This window comes from Sorex fumeus, unplaced genomic scaffold (assembly GCF_029834395.1).
Source record: "Sorex fumeus unplaced genomic scaffold, SorFum_2.1 ptg000055l, whole genome shotgun sequence".
Classification (NCBI taxonomy): Eukaryota; Metazoa; Chordata; class Mammalia; order Eulipotyphla; family Soricidae; genus Sorex; species Sorex fumeus.
Window position 1 is genome coordinate 3,193,137 of NW_026606112.1, and position 20,271 is coordinate 3,213,407.

The following is a 20,271-nucleotide window of genomic DNA, read 5'->3' on the forward strand; positions in this document are numbered from 1 at the left end:
ATAAAGAGAATAAAGGGCGGAGATGATGATGCAGTGGGGAGGGCACTCACCTTGCACACAGCTGACTTGGATTCCATCCCCAGCACCTTAAATGATCTCCTGACCCCTGCCAGGAGCGAGCTCTGACCTCAGCGCCAGGAGTAAGCCTCGAACAAAATCCGGTATGGTCCAATAAAAAAGATTCACTGTGGAACCTGGACTGGGGAAATACTTGCAAATCAACTGTTAGATTTGTTCAAATCACTGATAATTCGCAGTGGGGGAGATTGGGCCTGACAGTCCTAGCACTGCTGCTTTTCAAAGGGATCAGACCCAAGTTCAACTTGGAGGCCCAGGGCCCAGGGAGACGGCCCAAAGGGCTGGAGCTCAGCTCTGCCTGCAGGCACCTGGATTTGCTTTCCAGCTTCACACAGCCTCTAAGCACTGAGCCAGGCATGGCTCAGGTTGGAGGCTCAGGAACCGGCCCAGGGTCAGTAGCCAAGGGACACAGTGCTTGGAAGATGTTGGGTTCAGTTGGGCATTGAAATGTCATGGGTAAAGGACTTTGGTTCCTTTGAAAAAAGACATCCGGGATAAAGTTCTGGTGTAGATTATACAGTCTGCACCAGGCCTTAGTCCTACATACAGTGAAAGCACTGATGAAGGGAGAGGGCGAGAAGTGCTTCCTATGGGAACAGAGAGGACAGCTCTGGGTCTTGGAAGCACTCTGGAGTGTTCCGGTGCCCCCCTCTCTCCGTACTTTGAAGAAGTGATACATTTGTGGTGAACATGGACCACATGGATGCCTTCCCAATGTTCTCTGATTTTATTTTAAATATCAAGTTTTGGAGTCTCTGATCAATGCACGGAAGCTTGGGATCCACCCTGTCCAAGAGTTTTGATGAGTGGATGCGTGATAAGCTGCTGCTGTGGCCTGAGAATGCTAGGGATTGAACTCTGGGCCTCAACCACACAAGCTGTGTGCTCCAGCTCTCTCAGCCTTCTTCTCAGTTCCATTTACATTTGTGAAATCCAGGTTAGAGAATTTTTTTTTGTCACAAGCTCTGGGAACTCTACCTGTTTCCATGTCCTCTCTCCAACTTCTCCCATCTGCTCTATCCCCTCTTTCGGAATTTTCCAAAGACAAATGGAAGCCCTTACTCCCTTAAACATTTGCTCTCTAATAACTCAGGACAGAGAAAGAGGAAGAGAGGAAAAAATATCCAAGCAAGTGGGGAGTTACAATGTTTAGGAACCTTATTAGTTTCCCAAAGTCCTGGTCCTTGTAGGATTAGCTATGGCAATGCTCTTCTAGCTCACACTTTCTGGTCATTTACTGTTGGCCAGGAACTGGGCAATGGGTTCTAGCAGCTGTGATTTATATTCAGCAGCACCTTATTAATGAGACTGAAGCCAAGAGAGAGGAATTTTCCCCCTGGTCAACTGGTAGTGAGCTGTAGATTTGAAATTTGAACCAAAATCTTGGACTCAGTCCCTGGTGTTCTTTCAAGTTTTTATTTTATTTTTTATAATACTTCTGTTCTTGCCCTCTCCCTATTATAGATTACTTCAGATTTAATTTCTGTTATATTTATGATCATTTTTTTAGACTGATGTATGCATATACATGAGCACAGCGCATATACAAAGACTAAAGTAGAGCTCTTTGTAGCATCCCAAGTTGAGTATTTAACCACTATTTTTTGTTTGTTTGATAGGAGGGCACACCGAGTGGTGTCAATGTTTATTCCTGGCTCTGTGTTCAGATATCACTTCTGGCAGTACCTGGGTGCTAGGGATCAAGCCCAGGTTGGCTGCATGTATGACAAGTGTCTTACCCACTGCACTATGTCTCTAGCCTTAGAAACATGGGACAGGTAAAGGCCCAAAAATATTCATAAAATAGAAACATCTTATTTCTACCCACCTCTTTTATGTCTTCTGATCACATTACCTCTAGAAACTTCATCTGGAAATGAGTCTACAGTCGTGGTCAGGAGACAGCACTCATGAGAAAGGCATTCCTATTATGCCACCCAGTAACCCATCATTGGTAATTGTTGACAGTCAGTGGAGAAATATCTCAGATGTGTCTCCAGTAATAAGAACAAAGTTCCACCAGTTATCTGAAAAGAAAAACTTTCATGTAAACTGTTGTTAACTAGGAAGACAATTCACCTCAAAGAGGGAGAAGAAAGAGACCCTAAAATAATCAGAAGTGGCCAGTGCAATAAAAAGTAGCATTTGCTTCTAGTCTGAAGGAGCCTGGACAGAGATGGAGTGAAGTGTTGGATAACATTGGGTTGTCCTTGCTCCTCCTGCAGGGAGCTTAGGTTTGTTGAGTTACCCCCACAACAGTGTCCCTGAGGCACACCCAATTCTATCAAGCACCAATAATCTTATATTGCTTTTCTCTTTCCTTTATGTCATTTGCATGGTTTATTTAGCAATGTCCTTTTTGTATAGACCTAGGAAGACAGTTGATGCTATGCCTTTGTAACATGGGAGTTACTTGACTCCAAAATAATATTTACTCCTGGGCATCCATTCATATTTACTTGATTTAAGCCTCAGTTGCCCTTAGTTCCTAGCGCTCCAAAAGCAGGATCCCAACGAAGGGACTGGATGGACCCAGGGCAAGCTCCCCTGGCATTGAAAGGGGACAAGATAAGCACCATAAGTATAATAAGTTGTATAATAAGTTAAGAGCATGGTCATGGAACAAACTCTGTCATGACTCAAAAAGAAATAACTGAATAAGGACCCTGCTGGGTTTAGGAAAGACTAACCTGGCCTGAGGATTAAAGTCTGAGATGTCCCCAAGAAGAGCCAACCTGTAAGATTAATCTGTCTCTTATTGTGTTCATACAAAATGACTAGAAATATTATAAGAAGTAAATTTACTATGATTGTTTAAATGGATTACTAGCTGAGGAAAGGAGACAGCAATACACCCTGAATGGAATCCCACCCTTGAGTGGATCTCCCAATAATATGGAGTGTTGAACCATCAGATGAGATTCTGTCCTTGAGTTAATCCCCTAGAACCTCCCCTGAAGGAGGGGCTTTACATCTGCTTGTTGTTATGACAATGTTCAATCCCACTTAGGTATACCCCCACTCTTCATGATTTCTATATAACTATGCTATAAGGGGAAAGAGAGGTAGAGGACTTTGAGGACTAGAGGAAGACTAGAAAGAGGACTAGACGAGGACTAGGAAGGTAAGGAGGATGAGCATGAGGATGATGGAACTATGGTGACTGGGACTGTGACCAAAACTACAACTACGATTTTGCTGTAAGGGAGAGATCAGACTATGTTGGGGAGGAGAGAGAAATAAACTGACTACCAACCAGCTTGGGACCCAGTCCCTGTTTCTTCGTTTCTCGGTCCTTCATCTGTGTGTCGTCATTGACCTGCCAGGGGAATGACTTTCGGCCACCAAACACTCAAGTCCCTCCCGTGCCCCACGCCTTTTCTCTGAAACTCACAGTGAAGGACGTAGGAAACCTGTTTCTCAGAAACTACCTCTGAAAGCAGCTGTCCATTGTCGGAGGCTGCAAACACACCCAGCAGCTTAAAAGATTGGGGCTGACAGGGGAACTAGAGAAAGGGGGGGGGGGGAAGACTGCTGATATGGCAGGACACTCAGGCCCAATACAAACGCAACAAGTGAGAAATTCTATGTCAAAAGCATGGCAACCAGGATGGGATAAGCATGCTGAAAGTAGACTATAGACCACAAATGATTGCCACTCAATGCCTCTTTTGCAAACCACAACACCCAAAAGGAGAGGGAGAACAAAAGGGAATACCCTGCCACAGAGGCAGGGTGGGATGGGGGATGGGGGGGTGGGAGGGATACTGGGATCCTTGGTGGTGGGAAATGGGCACTGGTGGAGGGATGGGTATTTGATCATTGTATAATTGAAACCCAAGCACAAAAATTTGTAAGTCTACAACTGTACCTCATGGTGTCTCACTAATAAAAATTAAAACAAAAAAAAGAAAAGAAAAGAAAAGAAAGCATGACAAGATGAGGCTGCAGAGATAGTACAGGGGGTAGGGCTTTTGCCTTGCACACAATTGACTAGGGTTCGATCCCCAGCACCCCACATGGTCCCTGCCAAGCTCACCAGGAGTGATTCCTGAGTACAGAGCCAGAAGTAAGCCCTGAGTATCATGGAGGGTTGTGTCACCTCTCCCCCCCACCCCAATAAAGGGATGTGCATAGGCTCTGCTTCCTGTGCAAGGAACAGCAGGTGCTATGCCAGGCCTCAGAAATGACAAGATAACAGCCCTGAAGCAGGCCAAGAAGCAGGCCTAGGAGATGGATGAGGAAGATGAGGCAGAAACAGGAGGAAACAGGAGGAGGAGGAGAGGAGCTAAAAGCCAATGCTGCCGGAATGGTCCCAGGGCCACTGGTGGAACTAAGAATAATCTCAGAGGGAAGGGAAGGGGGAGAAGAGATAGATGAGACAGATGAGAGCAGGGACATGGGTCAAGACTCAGGTACATCGGTGATGTTAAGGAATGAAAGAGCTCAATATCCAAACCACAAAGTCAACAACACTGAAATCATGAGACCCAAACTTTAGTAATCCAATTAAAAGGGTGACTGTTAAGACGCCAGGCTGGGACTGGGGTGGGGGGAAGGAGAGGGAACCTGGGGACATGGGGGCAGGGACGTTGACACTGGTGGCAGGGTCAGTGATGGAACAGTGTATGTTAAAATCCCAACTATGAACAGCTTTGTAATTCATGGTGCTTTAATAAAATAAAATTGGGGAAGGGAAAGAATAATCTGGCCAAAAAAAAAAAAAAAAAGAATCTGTTCCTTGTACCTGAGGCAGTGACGATCTTTAATTCTGTTCCTGGTTGAACATCTGGATTCCTACAAAACCTTTGTTGCCAACAGTAGCGAGAATGAAGTGTTTTAGAACATGTTGTACATTTAAAAATAAGCTTTTATTAGAGAACAAAATTCTTAAGGTTGCTCATCCTCTTTTAGTTCTCACTCCGCCATTTTGACTATAGCTGTGAGGTCAGTAAATCTAGTCCAGAGTCCTGCCAAATTCTCAAGTGTTTGATCTACCTGGTATTCTGAACCATCTGGAATGAAACCAACTCATTTGAAACCAAACAAAACCAAACAAAAGGGTATAAAAGAGTCATTGAAATTCCGTGATGCTTGAGAGTCCTTTTTAAATTTCTCCCTAATTTTACTAGGAAGATATTTCTTTTTCTCTCCTCCTTAATTTTTAAATTTTTGGTTTGTTTTCTGGCCACATCTTCTGTGCTGAGGACTTACTCCTGGCCCTGCATTCAAGCATCACTCCTGGCAGGGCTCAGGGGCCAAATGGGGTACCAGGTATCAAACCTGGGTTGACCATGTGCAAGGCAAGTTACGTGCCCTACCCACTGTCCTATCTCCCCAACCCTCAGAGCCATGCGAGTTCTCTTCTACGATCTCCAAACCCTTAAAAAAAAAAGTCCACTACTCACAACACAAATAACAATGCTGATTTTTCTTTCAGAAATTATAAAAAGAATTCATTCATTAAAAAACTTCTGTTCTAGTCAATGCTTACCATCTCATGTCAGAAAAAATCAATGTATTAGACTCATTTAAAAAAAAAGTCACAGTACCATAGCGATAGTATACTGGGTAAGGCCTTACATACAGATGACACAGGTTTGATCCCCAACATCCCATATGGTCCCCCAAGCACTGCTAGGAGTGATTCCTGAGTGCAGAGCCAGGAGTAAACCCTGAGCATCGCAAAGTGTGACTAAAAAAAAAAAAAGAAAGAAAAAAAAAGAAAAAAGAATAAAAAAGAAAATTCACGATTTGGGGGGCTGGAAGAGGCTCTCATAGAGCTAAAGCCCATGCTTAGCATACAGGAGCCCTAGATTTGGTCTCTCATATTAGTGGAAATAGCCCCCAAGCACCACCAGCTATATAACCTCCCCCTCCAAAAAAAAAAAAAAAAGAAAGAAAAGGAAAACTAAACAAGTCACAGTAGCACAGTAGAGACAGTAAGTCGTGAGGAGGTGGCTGCAACTTGCCCACTGGGGCTGCTGTGCTCTTGGACTGAGTGAGATAGAGTACTTGCCCTTACCTAACTGACTGCCAGCTGGCCAGGAAGGTGGTGATTACAGGAACTATCTGGCTCTCGATTCACAAAGCTGTGTCATGAAGGGTGGACTTGGATTGAGAGGTGAGACATTGACCAAATGCACAGGCTCCGGCCAGTCTGCACGGCGGCCAGCTGCAGGTAAGGAGTATGGAGTGACTGGTGCCTGGAAGATGGGTACGGCCCAGAAAGGGGCAAACACACTGCATTTCTCCAGACTCCGCTTGCTCAAGCATTCCCAGGGATTTCATGGCAGAAAAACCCGGTGCTTAGGACAAAGCTGTGATCCACACACACTTTTAGCGGTGGTGTTTGCTGGGTGTCACATATCAGGTTGTGGTGCTCACCCCCTCTGTCCCCTCTCCTGGTGGTGCTCACACACTTGCTTCGCTGCATATCACACCGTTGGAGCTGAGGTGCTCAGTAATGGTGGTGCTTGCTGGGGTTCCCGTGGGTTTCCCAGTCATGCACAGCACTGACACAACTACTTAGCAGCAGGGCTCACCAACAGCTGCTCTGCTTTTTATGGTGCTCACACACAACTAGCTATAGTGCCACTGGAAATCACTTTCAGAGCTAGCGAGCACTGGCAACACAGCTACAGGGCCATGCTCGGCACAGGTGGGACACCTGTGATTTGAATTTGTGACAATATGCTTACCTTCAGGTGTTCTAAGCTTCTGCAACATTCCTCCAAGTCGGTTTCTATTACTGTGTTTTTTTAAATTATTTTTTTATTTTATAAGGTAGTTCATAATATTTGATTATATTTAATATTCAAACACCAATCCCACCACCATTACACCTCCCCACCACCATATTTGGGATGTTTTCACCCTAAGCCCCAAGCCCTGTCCCAAAGTGGAACAGAAATAATTTATTTTGTATTGTTTTGTTATGAAAAACCACTGAAAATGCTACAAAAAAGGTATCCACAGAGGAATCAGTGTGAAGATTGTTCTATTTTGGCAGGGGCCATTAAGGCCTTCTTTAAGATATCACTAACATGTTGTTAAAAGTTGAGCATTATTGGGGCTGGAGCAATAGCACAGCTGGTAGGGCATTTGCCTTGCACGCAGCTGACCTAGGTTCGATTCCCAGCATCCCATATGGTCCCCCGAGCACCGCCAGGAGTAATTCCTGAGTGCATGATCCAGGAGTAACTCCTGTGCATCGCTGGGTGTGACCCAAAAAGCAAAATAAATAAATAAATAAATAAAGTTGAGCATTATCACTGTGCTAAAAATGCTAAATCTCTAAGCACAGAGTCTAAGGTAACCCCTGAGCACTGCTGGGTGTAGTACAAAAAAAAAAAAAAAAAAAAAAGAAAGAAAAGTTTTTTTCTTCTCCACCTGCTCCTTTTACCTGTGAAAGGAAGTAAAGTCATCCAACATCTCTAAAATTATTTACTATTTACCACAGCAGAACTGGAAAGTCTCAACAGGACAGGCCCCAAGGGTTACCCATGAAGGTAAGTGCCTTACCCACTGGGCTATGTCTCCTGCCCTAGAATAGTGTTTTTTTTTTCTTTTTGGGTCACACCTGGTGATGCACAGGGATCACTCCTGGCTCTGCACTCAGGAATTACTCCTGCCAGTGCTCGGGGGATCATATGGGATGCTGGAGATCGAACCTGGGTCGGTCGCATGCAAGGCAAATGCCCCACCCACTGTGCTATCACTCCAGTCCCAGTATTTTATCTTTTTAAGTCTCCTTTATTGCTGATTAGGGAAAGGATCTTGGTCTCTGGTGATTAAAATAAAACTCCAGTGACTGAGGCAGAACCTCAGCTGAGGGCACACCCTCCAGTTCCTTCCCTCATTCATCCATCCCTCGCCATCTTACTCAGCTCACTTTGGCCCCAGAGTGAGGCCGTCCTGTCCCCGATAATGCTGGCACTGCAGTGTGCTTGAATGCCCACGCTTCTCTGCTTTCTAAACAACAGCCAAAGTAAACATTCCAAATCAGTGGCTCTCCATCTTGGCTTCACACTAAAATCACCTGGGGAAGTTTGAAAAATCCTGATGCCATTAATTCAGCATATCTAGAGGGTGTGGGACTCGGGCATTGGATTTTTATGAAGTTTCTTCTGAGAGTCACCATGTAGCTGAAGTTGCAAACCACTCCTGTCAGAATGTCACTGTTTACTCTACTCGGGGTCCCACCTGCTGGGACTTCCCACTTCTCTCGGTAACAAGGCGATGCCTCTCCCTCTCCACAGGGCCTGTGGGGCCACCATGACCAGCTCCTCATGCAGCCAAGCACACTGCTCTTTGGGGTTTCCATGCTCCTGGGTCCCTCTGCCTGGGCCTCTCTCTGCTCCCCAGGACTCCCCGGACACTGTCCCAGCAGCTCATTATTCAGACACTTTTCCTAGTGACCCCAGAGGTGCCCACACATCTGCTTTATCTCCCCCACCCTGTTCATTGCTCTTCCTTACAAAGCCCCACCAGACAGAAGCTCCTTGTCCCCACCAGAAGCTTCATCAAGGCAGACTTCTTTTCTGTTTTGTTCACAATTATATTCTTAGTGCCTATAAGAGAGCTCAGCATGGCAGGTTGGGGAGACACTTAATAAATAGTCATGACTAGAGGAAGAGGGAGGGAGGGAGGGAGGGAGGGAGGGAGGAAGGAAGGAAGGAAGGAAGGGAGGGAGGGAGGGAGGGAGGGAGGGAGGGAGGAGGAAGGGAGGGAGGGAAGAAGGAAGGAAGGAAGGAAGGAAGGAAGGAAGGAAGGAAGGAAGGAAGGAAGGAAGGAAGGGAGGGAGGGAGGAAGGAAGGAAGGAAGGAAGGAAGGAAGGAAGGAAGGAAGGAAGGAAGGGAGGGAGGGAAGAAGGAAGGAAGGAAGGGAGGGAGGGAGGGAGGGAGGGAGGGAGGAAGGAAGGAAGGAAGGAAGGAAGGAAGGAAGGAAGGAAGGAAGAGAGGGAGGGAGGGAGGGAGGGAGGAGGAAGGGAGGGAGGGAAGAAGGAAGGAAGGAAGGAAGGAAGGAAGGGAGGGAGGGAGGGAGGGAGGGAAGAAGGAAGGAAGGAAGGAAGGAAGGAAGGAAGGAAGGAAGGAAGGAAGGAAGGGAGGGAGGGAGGGAGGGAAGAAGGAAGGAAGGAAGGAAGGAAGGAAGGAAGGAAGGAAGGAAGGAAGGGAGGGAGGGAGGGGGAGGAAGGGAGGGAGGGTGGGAAGAAGGAAGGAAGGAAGGAAGAAAGGAAGGAAGGAAGGAAGGAAGGAAGGAAGGAAGGAAGGGAGGGAGGGAGGGGGAGGAAGGGAAGGAAGGAAGGGAGGAAGGAAGGAAGGAAGGAAGGAAGGAAGGAAGGAAGGAAGGGAGGGAGGGAGGGAGGGAGGGGGGAGGAAGGGAAGGAAGGAAGGGAGAAGGAAGGAAGGAAGGAAGGAAGGAAGGAAGGAAGGAAGGAAGGAAGGGAGGGAGGGAGGGAGGAGGGGAGGAAGCAAGGAAGGAAGGGAGGAAGGAAGGGAGGAAGGAAGGGAGGGAGGGAGGGAGGGAGGGAGGGAGGGAGGGAGGGAGGAGGGGAGGGAAGAAGGGAGGAAGAAAGGGAGGAGTGGAGGGAAGAAGGAAGGAAGGAAGGAAGGGAGGAAGGGAGGGAAGAAGGAAGGAAGCAAGGAAGGAAGGAAGAAAGGAAGGAAGGGAGGAAGGGAGGGAGGGAGGAAAGGAGGGAGGGAGGACTCTCCTTCACAAAATGTTGGTTCAACTATATTGGCTTCTTCTTGGTCTATGAGTCTAAAGAGGTTATTTTCAGCCAAGACATAATCCACTAAGGATACCAAGCAAGAGGTATATTGGGGGGTGTGGGGCTCCCAGCAGTGCACAGAGGCCTGGTACATTGGGTCAGCAGTTCAACAACTCAGGTCACCAGTGGAGCTGATGGCCTCTGGGTTATACCCTGTGTTATTGGGGATGGCATGGGGTGCTGAAGAGGGAACCTAGGTGGGGTTAGTGGTCTAACTGTATTATCTCTGAGTCCTCAAGGATGAGGGCTTTTTTTTTAGGGGGGATTGGGGTGTTTTGTTTGTTTATTTGTTTGTTTTGGGGCCACACCTGGTGATGTTTAGGGTTTAAACTGCTGGCTCTGCACTCAGGAATCACTCCTGGCAATACTCAGGATTTTGGGAATTGAACCCAGGTCAGCTTCATAGCAAAGGAAGTGCCCCAGCTGCTGTGGCTCTGGATATGTCTCAGAGTCCTCAAACTGGACCGTTCCCAGTCCTAAGACTTAGTCCTGTTTTTGCTTCCACATATGGAAGATTAGAAGGAAATACCCAAGTGTTCCCACGTTGGACTTTTCTGTGCAGCATTGTGTGTGTGAGTGTGTATGTGTGTTGCTTGTATTATGTGTGGTGTGTATGTGAGTGTGTACAGTGTGTGTGTGTGTGTGTGTGTGCGCACTTGTGCATGTGAGATCTTGGGGGAAGGAACGCTTTGTCCTCAGCAGTGTTTGGCATTGTTTCAACACTGCAGTCCCTGACCTTAGCAACTGTGTATTCAATTATTAATGTTCATTTTATAGATTTAGGATACTTACGGAAAAAAGTTTGATTTAGGTCACTTAACCTGAAAATGATGAGCCTGGAGCTCTAGGCAACATCATCAACAACATCATCATCCCTTCCTCCCTCCCTCCCTTCCTCCCTCCCTCCCTTCCTTCCTTCCTTCCTTCCCTCCTGCCTGCCTGCCTGCCTGCTTGCACTCTCTCATGGACTTTTCATGTACCCATGTCCAGAGTTCCCAACAAGACCACCCACCTACTCCTTTAAAACTCAACAATAGATATCAGTAATATTTTGAAATCATATTTTTAATATTGGTAGGAAACCAGTCTCCCTTCCAAAGATTTTTCAAGTCTTGGGGACAGGACATGTCCAGCCCTCACTGTGAACAGCATCTCCAGGCTGCCTCAGGGGCTACTCTTGCCTTCCCTAACTTCTTTTCAGGCAGGAGTGAACCCCAAACATGACCTCTATGCCCCTGTGCACGCACCATCTGCCCTCTCCTTTCAGCGCCTGCCATACCCAGAGTCAGAGCTAGATTGGACGATGGCTTGGGAAAAGTGACGTTTGCTGAGCTGAAGAAGAGGACTGGGTGTTGGCTTCCAGACTGCTCTGTAGGGTGTGTATTCATGAGTGGAGGCCTGGGGCCAGACCTTTCCCTGTCATGAAAGCAATAGTTCAGAGGAGATAGCTGAGGCGATAGGGGAGATATCCCTGAGCACCAACACGAGTGACGCCCCCATCCCCAGCACCATGCCAGGAGTAGATGTTGGTGTGGCCTCCAAACAAACAATAGTCCCCTTGTATCCTCCTCTTGCCGAACAGTATGCTCTTAGTGGTGGGGCTGCTCTGGGAGTTTACAGTTGGTTGTCCCTTCTGATTGGTTAAAATGTATACACCATCACCAACTCTACTCTCACCCTTTTCCCATCTGTCCTAATTGGCCACTTTCTCCCAACATCAGTTCTGAGTGTTAGCTATTGATTGTTGGTGTCAGGCCAGTTAAGTGTTCTCCTCCCTCCCTCCCTTCCTCTCTTTCCTCTCTTTCTTCTCTTCCTCCCTCCCTCCCTCCCTCCCTCCCTCCCTCCCTCCCTCCCTCCCTTCCTTCCTTCCTTCCTTCCTTCCTTCCTTCCTTCCTTCCTTCCTTCCTTCCTTCCTTCCTTCCCAGAATGGAGCCTCACATATGAAAGACCAGGGCATTACAGTTCAGTGACATTCTTGTCCTAAATTCTTTGAATACTATCTTTTTTCTTACTCAGTGTATACATTTTATTACTTTCATTAAACATTTTTGAGTTTCAGTTTCATCATCCTTTTGTCAGAAGTCACCAATTCCTTTGGAATTGGTGTAGAGAAGCCTCTTTCTCCAAGACCAGCCAACTGCAATGGGAATGTTGCAGAACAAATACTGAATTAATCCACTTAGATGAGGTATCTAGAGGAATCAGATTCACAGAGATGAAAAGTAGGATGGGAGTTTGGGGGGTAGGGCAGGGTGAGATAAGGACTCGAGATTTGTACTTAAAATGTTTAGAGTTTCCATTCTGGTTGGGGACAAAAGCTCTAGAGATAGATGGTGATAATGACTGTATAATAATGTGAATGTACCTAAACTCTCAAAAACAATGAAAATAAATGGGTATGACAGAAGGCTCAAAGGGCTGGGCACATGCTTCGCACATTGAAGCCCTGGGTTCAATCCCCAGTGTGGTCCCTGAGCACTGCCAGGAGCAAGACTTGAGAAACTTTAGTGACCCCCAGAGCAACTCACTGGAAATAGTCCCTAAGCACCACCCAATGTGGTCTTTAAAACATTTTAAAAAATAATAGATAAAACTTGGAACTAATGAGGAGAAACAAAATTTACAAAGGGGCCAGAGTAAAGGGGTTAAGGCATATGCTTTGTGTGTATACAGCTGACCCAGGTTTGATCCCTGGCACTGTGTGGGGTCACCAGGTACCCTTGGAGGCCCCTGAGCAGTGCTAGGGTAGCCCTGGTGATCCCCATTATCACAGGAATCTCCATGGAATTGCTGGCCTAATTGGTGGAGAGTCCCCAGAAGGGTCCTCTGGGTCTTCTGGCTCTTAAAAGGAAGGTCCTTTATGCCTACACATAAAACAATATCATGACTGCTTTTGAGCAAAATTTTTTATTCTTTGACCCAAATAGTAGTTTGATTGTTTGAGGACCATGCCCAGCAGTGCTTGGGGCTTTCTCCTGGTGCTGTGCTCAGGAATCACTCCTGATGGTGCCTTAGAGATCATATGGGGTATCAGGGACTGAACCTGGGTCTCGCACATGCAAGGAAAGTGCCCTGCCCAGTGTACTACTGCTCCGGCGCCAATACATATTTTTAATTTTTTAATTTAAATTTTTATTTTATTATTATTATTATTATTATTTTTGCTTTTGGGGTCACACCCAGCAATGCACAAGGGTTACTCCCGGCTCTTCACTCAGAAATTACTCCTGGCGGTGCTTGGGGGACCACATGGGATGCTGGGAATCAAAACCGGGTCAGTCACGTGCAAGGCAAATGCCCTATCCTCTGTGCTATCGCTCCATCCCTGCCAATACATATTTTTTAGATTGTGAGAAGCCTTTGTCTGATTTTCTAAAATAAAGTTAATCTCAAAGGCTCAACACTAAGTCTGATGCAAGCTTAGCCTCAGAGCGGGTGTTTCTGTAAGCCTGTTTCCCAGGTACTCGCTCCTGCACTGCATCCAGCAAACCCTAAAATGCTCGTTCATCCAAAGCAGACTCACTGGTGATGGAAAACACATCCGTTTTCCTGCAGGAGTGATTGTAAGGAATTTTCTGATCAATACCCATAAGAGGATTTGCCCTTGTAATATCAGAAAGGTCAGCAAATGATCAAGTGGGTTTATTTTATTTCATTATTTTTTATAGTGCCATCCCAGGCCACGTCCCCTGCACAGGCCTTGTGGTTGCTGATGATCTATTCCAGCACTGGCCTACATCTCATACCATCATACACTCAGATTCTTCTTAAATTAAAAAAATAATAAATGTGAAAAATAAAATTGAATTCACAAGAACCAGTTCAACTTAGTTTAAACCCCGTGAGTTCACAGGATTCCATCTTCTCATAGAATGCCTCAACATAAGACAGTGATTTCTTGGCAAAGATATAATTTGTGTGTGTGTGTGTGTGTGTGTATGTGTGTGTGTGTGTGTGTGTTCCTACCATACTGAAGTTTCCTCACACTTTTTTGGGTGAGAGTGAGTGCAGCAGAAGTTATGGAACAGTGGGAAGGTTTAGGGATGCCAAAGCTCATTCCACCACCTTCCCTGCTCCCTGCCATGATTGTTAACCTGGAAATGCTCACAGAAGAACTATTAATAATTAATTATAGCAACTGTTGTTTCTTAAACACTTCCTGTGGGTTGGGTCTATTTTAAGCCCTTTATGTGTGCCAACTCATTCCATCCTTACAGCTGCTTGATGAGCTTGCTTAAGTATTTTGTTCATTTTGCAGCACAAGAAACTGAGGCACAGAGAACCTTGTGTAATTTGAGATCACATTGACTGTAAGAAGTTAAGTTGGTTTCTAACCTGGACAGACTGTGCTGTCTGTGTGGCCTTCACAGTGCTTCTCAAATACAAGTCTAGAGCAGAATCCCAGAATTGCTCCATACTTAGAGGGGAGTGCTAACCCTAAGTTCAGATTCAGTAACTATTTTTTTGGGGGGATGCAAGAGATTGGACCACACAAACCCTGGTTGTGTTGTTTGGGGGCCACAAAAATCCTGGTAGTGCTCAGGGAACTGTTCCTGGCTCTGTGCTTGGGGATGTTTTCAGGGTACCTCAGGGGACCATGTGGCATTGGGGATCAAACCTAGAGTTCCTGTGTGGAAAGTATGTGCTCAGCTTGTTGTACTATCTCTCCAATCCTAGAATAAGTATTTTTGTTTGTTTTTGTAGTGCTGGGGATTGAACTCAGGACATGCAGGGCAAGAATGCTATCACTGAGCTACACCCCCAGACCTCTACCCAGTGACATTTCTAATACACTCCTAAGTATGCTATGCTGAGGATTAGGGAAGACGGACTGAAAGCCACTGCTGCTAACCAGGACAGAAAGCACCATGTCACCAGCATCTTTTGTGCAACAACAGCAATACTCAGGGTGGAGAGATGGTACAGCAGGTAAAGTGCCTACCTTGCACACAGTTGACCCAGGTTCCATCCCAGGCACCACATATGACCCCCTGAGCACTGCCAGGGGTGATTCCTGAATGCAGATCTAGTGTTAAGCCCTAAGTACAAGTATGTGTGGTCCAAAAACCAAGACAGGAGAAGAAAATAAAAGAGAAAAGAAAAACATCCCTGAAAAGGGTTTCCCCTCTTCAAGCCAGGGATTTGAGTCAACAAGACAACAAGACAAAAGGCTGGGTAAATCCAAGGACAGGATGGTTTCTATCTATAGGCAATGTTGGGATTGAAGCCGGCTGGCCGCGTGTAAGGCCAGTACCTTGCCTTATCCGCTGTTTTATCTCTCTGCTCCCTCTTTCCTTCTTTTACTACGTTCCTCTTTTCTTTCTAAGTCCTTTTACAATTTATCAAAGCAGACCCGTACCGTGAAAAACAGTAAAGGTTCCAATTTCAGGCTTCTTCTTACTGTGAGAATTAACTTGTTATTACCATGAAGCTACAGAGACAGTGGGGTCTGTAACTGGGCTACTCGCAACGTTATTTTGCTGCTTATTCAAGGTTTATGTCTAATCTGGCAACATATTAGGAACAAATTTATATTTCTCTATCCCATAAAGAGTGGAATATAGTTATCTGGATTAACTGGTGGTCCTTTTTCCTAACTGTTTGCCAATACTGCTGTGGCTTTCCACACCATTGGTCACCCAACCAAAGTCGACCTTTCCCCACAGTCCTGCTGTGGTTCAGATACAGTGGTATAGTGAGGTTTGAGTGGACCCAAGCCAGCTTCCCTCCTGGGAACTCAGTGCTGTCAACAACTGGTCCAGAGAGAAGAATGTGACCAAGTACTGGCCAATAAGATGGAGATGAAAAACTGCTGAGTCATCTTGATTTTGATCCATGACAGAAGTAGATAGAGTTTTCTTCTAATTTTATTTTCCTGCCTTCCCATCCCTTTGTTCTTGCAGTGATTGGGGTGGAACACATACCTGGTTGTGGTGCTCACAGACAGCTGCTCCATTTCTGTTGTGTTTGCCCACAAAGTTCCATTCCCCTAGCTGCAATGATCAGGGACATTCTGGTTGTAGAGCCCACCAGGAATCAATTCCATGCCTCCACTCATGCTTACTCCTGTCTTTGTTGCTCAAATATGTGTTTGAGAATGGTAGAAAACCCAGAGTTCTTTAGTGTTAGCCCTCTAATACTCGCCCAAGATGGGGCAGGAATCAGAATGTGCAGAGTCCACTCCTAGGGACAAAGGACATCTGGCTGTCATCCATATCTCTGCTGGCTCTGGACCTTGACCTAGTTATCTGATGTGACACTCTCAATTACTATATGTTCTATAATGAAGTGACACATGAAGTCTCAGATAACCTTATAAATTAACTTCCCACCATTACCTGGTCATTAAGATTCAAAGTATCTGATGTGTCTCAATAGACAAATCCCTACCTAACAGGTAGACTTTCTGGGTTATAGGTGCATCTGTGGGCTACATCGAACCTCTTGCCATCATGTAATTGCTAATACTATTGTGTATTACTGAGTTTGTTAAGAAACAGGGACCTGGGACCAGAGAGACAGTACAATGAAAAGGCACTTGCCCTGCACATAGCTGACCCAGGTTTGATCCCTAATATCTCATATGGTCCTCTGAGCATCGCCAGGAATGATCCTGACACCGCCAGGAGTAATCCCTAAGTATTACTGAGTGTGCCTCCCCACCACGGAAAGAAAGAAAGAAAGAAAGAAAGAAAGAAAGAAAGAAAGAAAGAAAGAAAGAAAGAAAGAAAGAAAGAAAGAAAAAGAGACAGAGAGAAAGAGACAGAGAGAAAGAGACAGAGAAAGAGAAGGAAGGAAGGAAGGAAGGAAGGAAGGAAGGAAGGAAGGGAAGAAGGAGTGAGTGAGGGAGAAAGAGAAAGAGGGAAAGAAAGAAGGAAAGAAAGAAAGAAAGAAAGAGAAAAAGAAAGAAAGAAAGAAAGAAAGAGAAAAAGAAAGAAAGAAAGAAAGAGAAAAAGAAAAAAAGAAAAAGAGACAGGGACCATAGCATCAGTTTTGATTGGATATTGCTTAGCATTTTTAGGATTTGGGGGAGAGCCCCACTTTATATCTTTAAGATATTGAAACAAATAATTCACTGCCTTTGGATTTATAGATGGACTCTATAACCTGGGAATCTGCTTGTGTAGTTATTAGACTGTTTGTGATAGAAATCAGCAGGATCAAGCCACAGACTTCAGGCCAGAAATAGGGCAAAGGAAACCTATAGGCAAAATGGGGAGCTCACATCTAGCTTGCCACACACAGCATTGCCACACAACATTGCCACATAGCGTTGCCACACACGGTGCAGTTCCTCCCAAAGTAACCAACCAGATTGCCATACAGTTTAGGTTTCTGAATTGTTTCTTGTCCCTGCATCTTGACTAGCGTCTCTCGGTATTATTTCTTTAAAGCCTCCTACAAAGCTTTTTCACAATGAGCTCTTAATGCCTAGCCAGCAGCCAAGAGTTAACTAGTGCTGTCTCTCATAGCTCAATGAATGCAAGCGAAGGCCATGATGAGCCAATGATGCATCTGTATTCTACTGGATACCTTGTAGTTTCTTACCCCTGATTTGAGGGTATGCATTCCAGTCTCAGATAATCCTATTCCTTGCACAATTTTGAAGCTCCCTCACACATTCCATCCTTTGGGCCATCTCCCAGGACCCTTCTTTGTATGTTCAATACATGTCAAATCTTTTATTTATTTTGTAAAGCAAAGGAGGCTTTGTTGAAACTTACTTAGAAATATATGAAGGGACAGAGAGAGAGAGAGAGAGAGAGAGAGAGAGAGAGAGAGAGAGAGAGAGAGAGAGAGAAGTACATGTTCGAGAAAGAATAGAGTCTTCTCTAGAGTGGAAATAGGCAAGCCAGTCAAGAAGCATCGAGATAAACAAGTGAGATATGTGTTCATGGACTTGAAGAGCAAGTCCAAGTACTTTATTTCTAATTTACAAAATAAAGTAAAAATTTTACTATATAGAGCTCTGGGAACTGGATAAGGAAACATATACAAGGAAAGATATTTATTACATCTCTGATAATCCTATACCTTTCCCTACTTCACCTATATTTATTATTTTATCACTATTACTTCATTCCCAACAATTAACCTGAGTTATTAGCTACAAATCAGTGTCCATTTACTTTTATTACTTTTCCCCTTAGATTACTAAAACTTTATTGCCTGGTTTATGAATTTCCCCCCTTAATAGGAAGGTTCTATGACTTCAATTACATTTTTTAATTGGGGGAGAAATCTCCAGTCTGTACTCAGGGGATCCCAAGGACCATTCCCAGAGAAATACCCACCCTCTCCAGCCAACCAGGCCAGTGGTTCAGTGCTAGGCCTAAGGAGGCTGTGCTACTCAGCCTTACAGTGCCAGCAACCCTGGCAGTGGCAGACTCTGGAGCTATACCCAGACATACTCAGGGGGCATCAAACTGGGGTGAGTCCCAGGAAAGGCGGTATGAAACCTAATCCCTGCAAAATCTCCCCGAAGCCTGAAAAAAAAATTTTTTTTAAATATCACTCCTTGCCTGTTATGGAGGTCAATTTGTGTTCCTCCAAAAGATACATGAAAATCCTAGCCTCTGTGCTTGAAGTTGGGTCTTTTCTGATGTAAAAGCATTAAGATGAGATCATAGAGGATTAGGCTGTACCCCAAACCAGTGACTGACAACCTTATGAGAAGAGAGAAATTTAGAGACACAGAAACAGGAAGTAGGGGAAGCAGACCAGGCCACATGCAGATAGGACTGAACATGGATGCCTGCAGCTGCAAGTCCAGGAATGCAAGGATGGTGAATGCCCCCAGAAGCTGGAAGAAGAAAACATGGACAAACTGACACTGGTTTGCTCTTATACCTCTAGAACTAGGAGGCAGCACATTTCAGTAGCCTAACATCAGTTGGTATGTGGAGCCTATTTATGGCAGCTCTGGGCACAAACACAGCAGTCAGCTTGGTAATGAGTTGTAATGATGAACAATTCATCACTACACTATCATCAGGTACCCACAGTGTAAGAGAGGACAAAGCTGTGGGTGTGTGTTGTGTGGGAGTGTGTGGGTGCATGCATCTGTGTGTGCGTGTGTCACCACGCATGAAACCCAGGACCTTACATGTGTAAAAGGCTATGCTACCACTGAGTCACAGACACAAGAATAAACACTTAATCTGAACTCATGATAGAGGTGATATAAAGAAGGGAGTAATTACCCAACTGGGAGTGTAGGAGAAACTTAGAAAAAAAGTGTGAGTTTTAAAAATTCTTTAAATCATTTTTTTTCTTTTCTATTTTTTAAAATATGGAATGCTTCACAAATTTGTGTCTCATCTTCTGCAGGGGCTATGCTAATCTTCTCTGTATCGTTCCAATTTTAGCATAGGGACTGTGAGCATAAAATATTTTCTTTCCATGCAACTGAACTGGCCTTGTTCCCTTCCCTTTTTGTCTTTGGCACCTCTTTCTCCTCCCCTTTCAACTGCACAAATCAGCATAAACATCTCCAATAACCCTTATTAATATTCTGATATTTCTTTTTGTCCGAGCTCAAGAAGGAATCAAATTGATATGTGGATATACGCTACCATTGTTCATTGTACAAAATAGTGATCATAACGCCGATATTTTCTTTTCTCCACCAAACTTTAGAGAAATCCCCCATTTTAACTGATGCCGTTCTAGATCAATCATTTATCATGTTTTTTATTTTGTTTTTGTTTTGGCAGTCACACCCTGTTACACTTATATTCTACCATCAATGCAGTGCCTCTCAGACAAGTTTCCCTCAGGCTTCTGTAATTTTCTTGACTGGCGTTATTTCTTCCATATTAGTGTTAAGATTCATGGTGTTGGAACCAGAGAGTGAACTCGATGGGCTTTATAAAGCAAGTGTTTTGCATGCGGAAAGTCCATGACACCACCTGGAGCAACTCTGATCACAGAGCAAAGAGTAGACTTTGAGTACTGCCTGGTATGGCCAACAAAATAAATAAATAAGATTCCTGGTCTTAGATGAGATCCAGGTGCATTTCAGCCTCACCTTCAGGGTCAGGGAAGGAAAGGAATCAGCTATGCTCCTTTGTAAGGCATCAAACACCAAAGCTCACGGGGCACGATGAAGTCTTTGATTGCTTCCAGGAGTATCAAACTCACAGCAGAAAAAGTCTCATTTCTTCTCTGACAAGAGAGAGTCAAGCAATTACTTTCTGTGCCAAGAAGATAAGTTTCAGTCCCAGGCTGAACAAAAGAACACCTCTTAGTAGCACAGCAGAAGAAAACGCAAATACCCAGGTTTTTTCATCTCAGCTGTATCGCATTAAGGAAGCTGGACTTGATCCAATTTGCAGGTATGTCGCTGGCCATTTAAAAGTTGTAGGTGAAGGAGTCACAAGATTACTTGGGCAGTAACGAAGAAAGTGGAATTGAAGGGG

At 45.0% G+C, this 20,271-nt stretch overlaps 1 non-coding gene across 1 annotated transcript; it reads right to left on the reverse strand.

The window, feature by feature from the left end:
- Positions 1-19,136: 19,136 nt before the first annotated feature.
- LOC130034046 (U6 spliceosomal RNA) lies at positions 19,137-19,243 on the reverse strand. Its single transcript, XR_008794047.1, has one exon. It is a non-coding gene; the product is annotated as a U6 spliceosomal RNA (small nuclear RNA).
- Between the last annotated feature and the right edge of the window lie 1,028 nt (positions 19,244-20,271).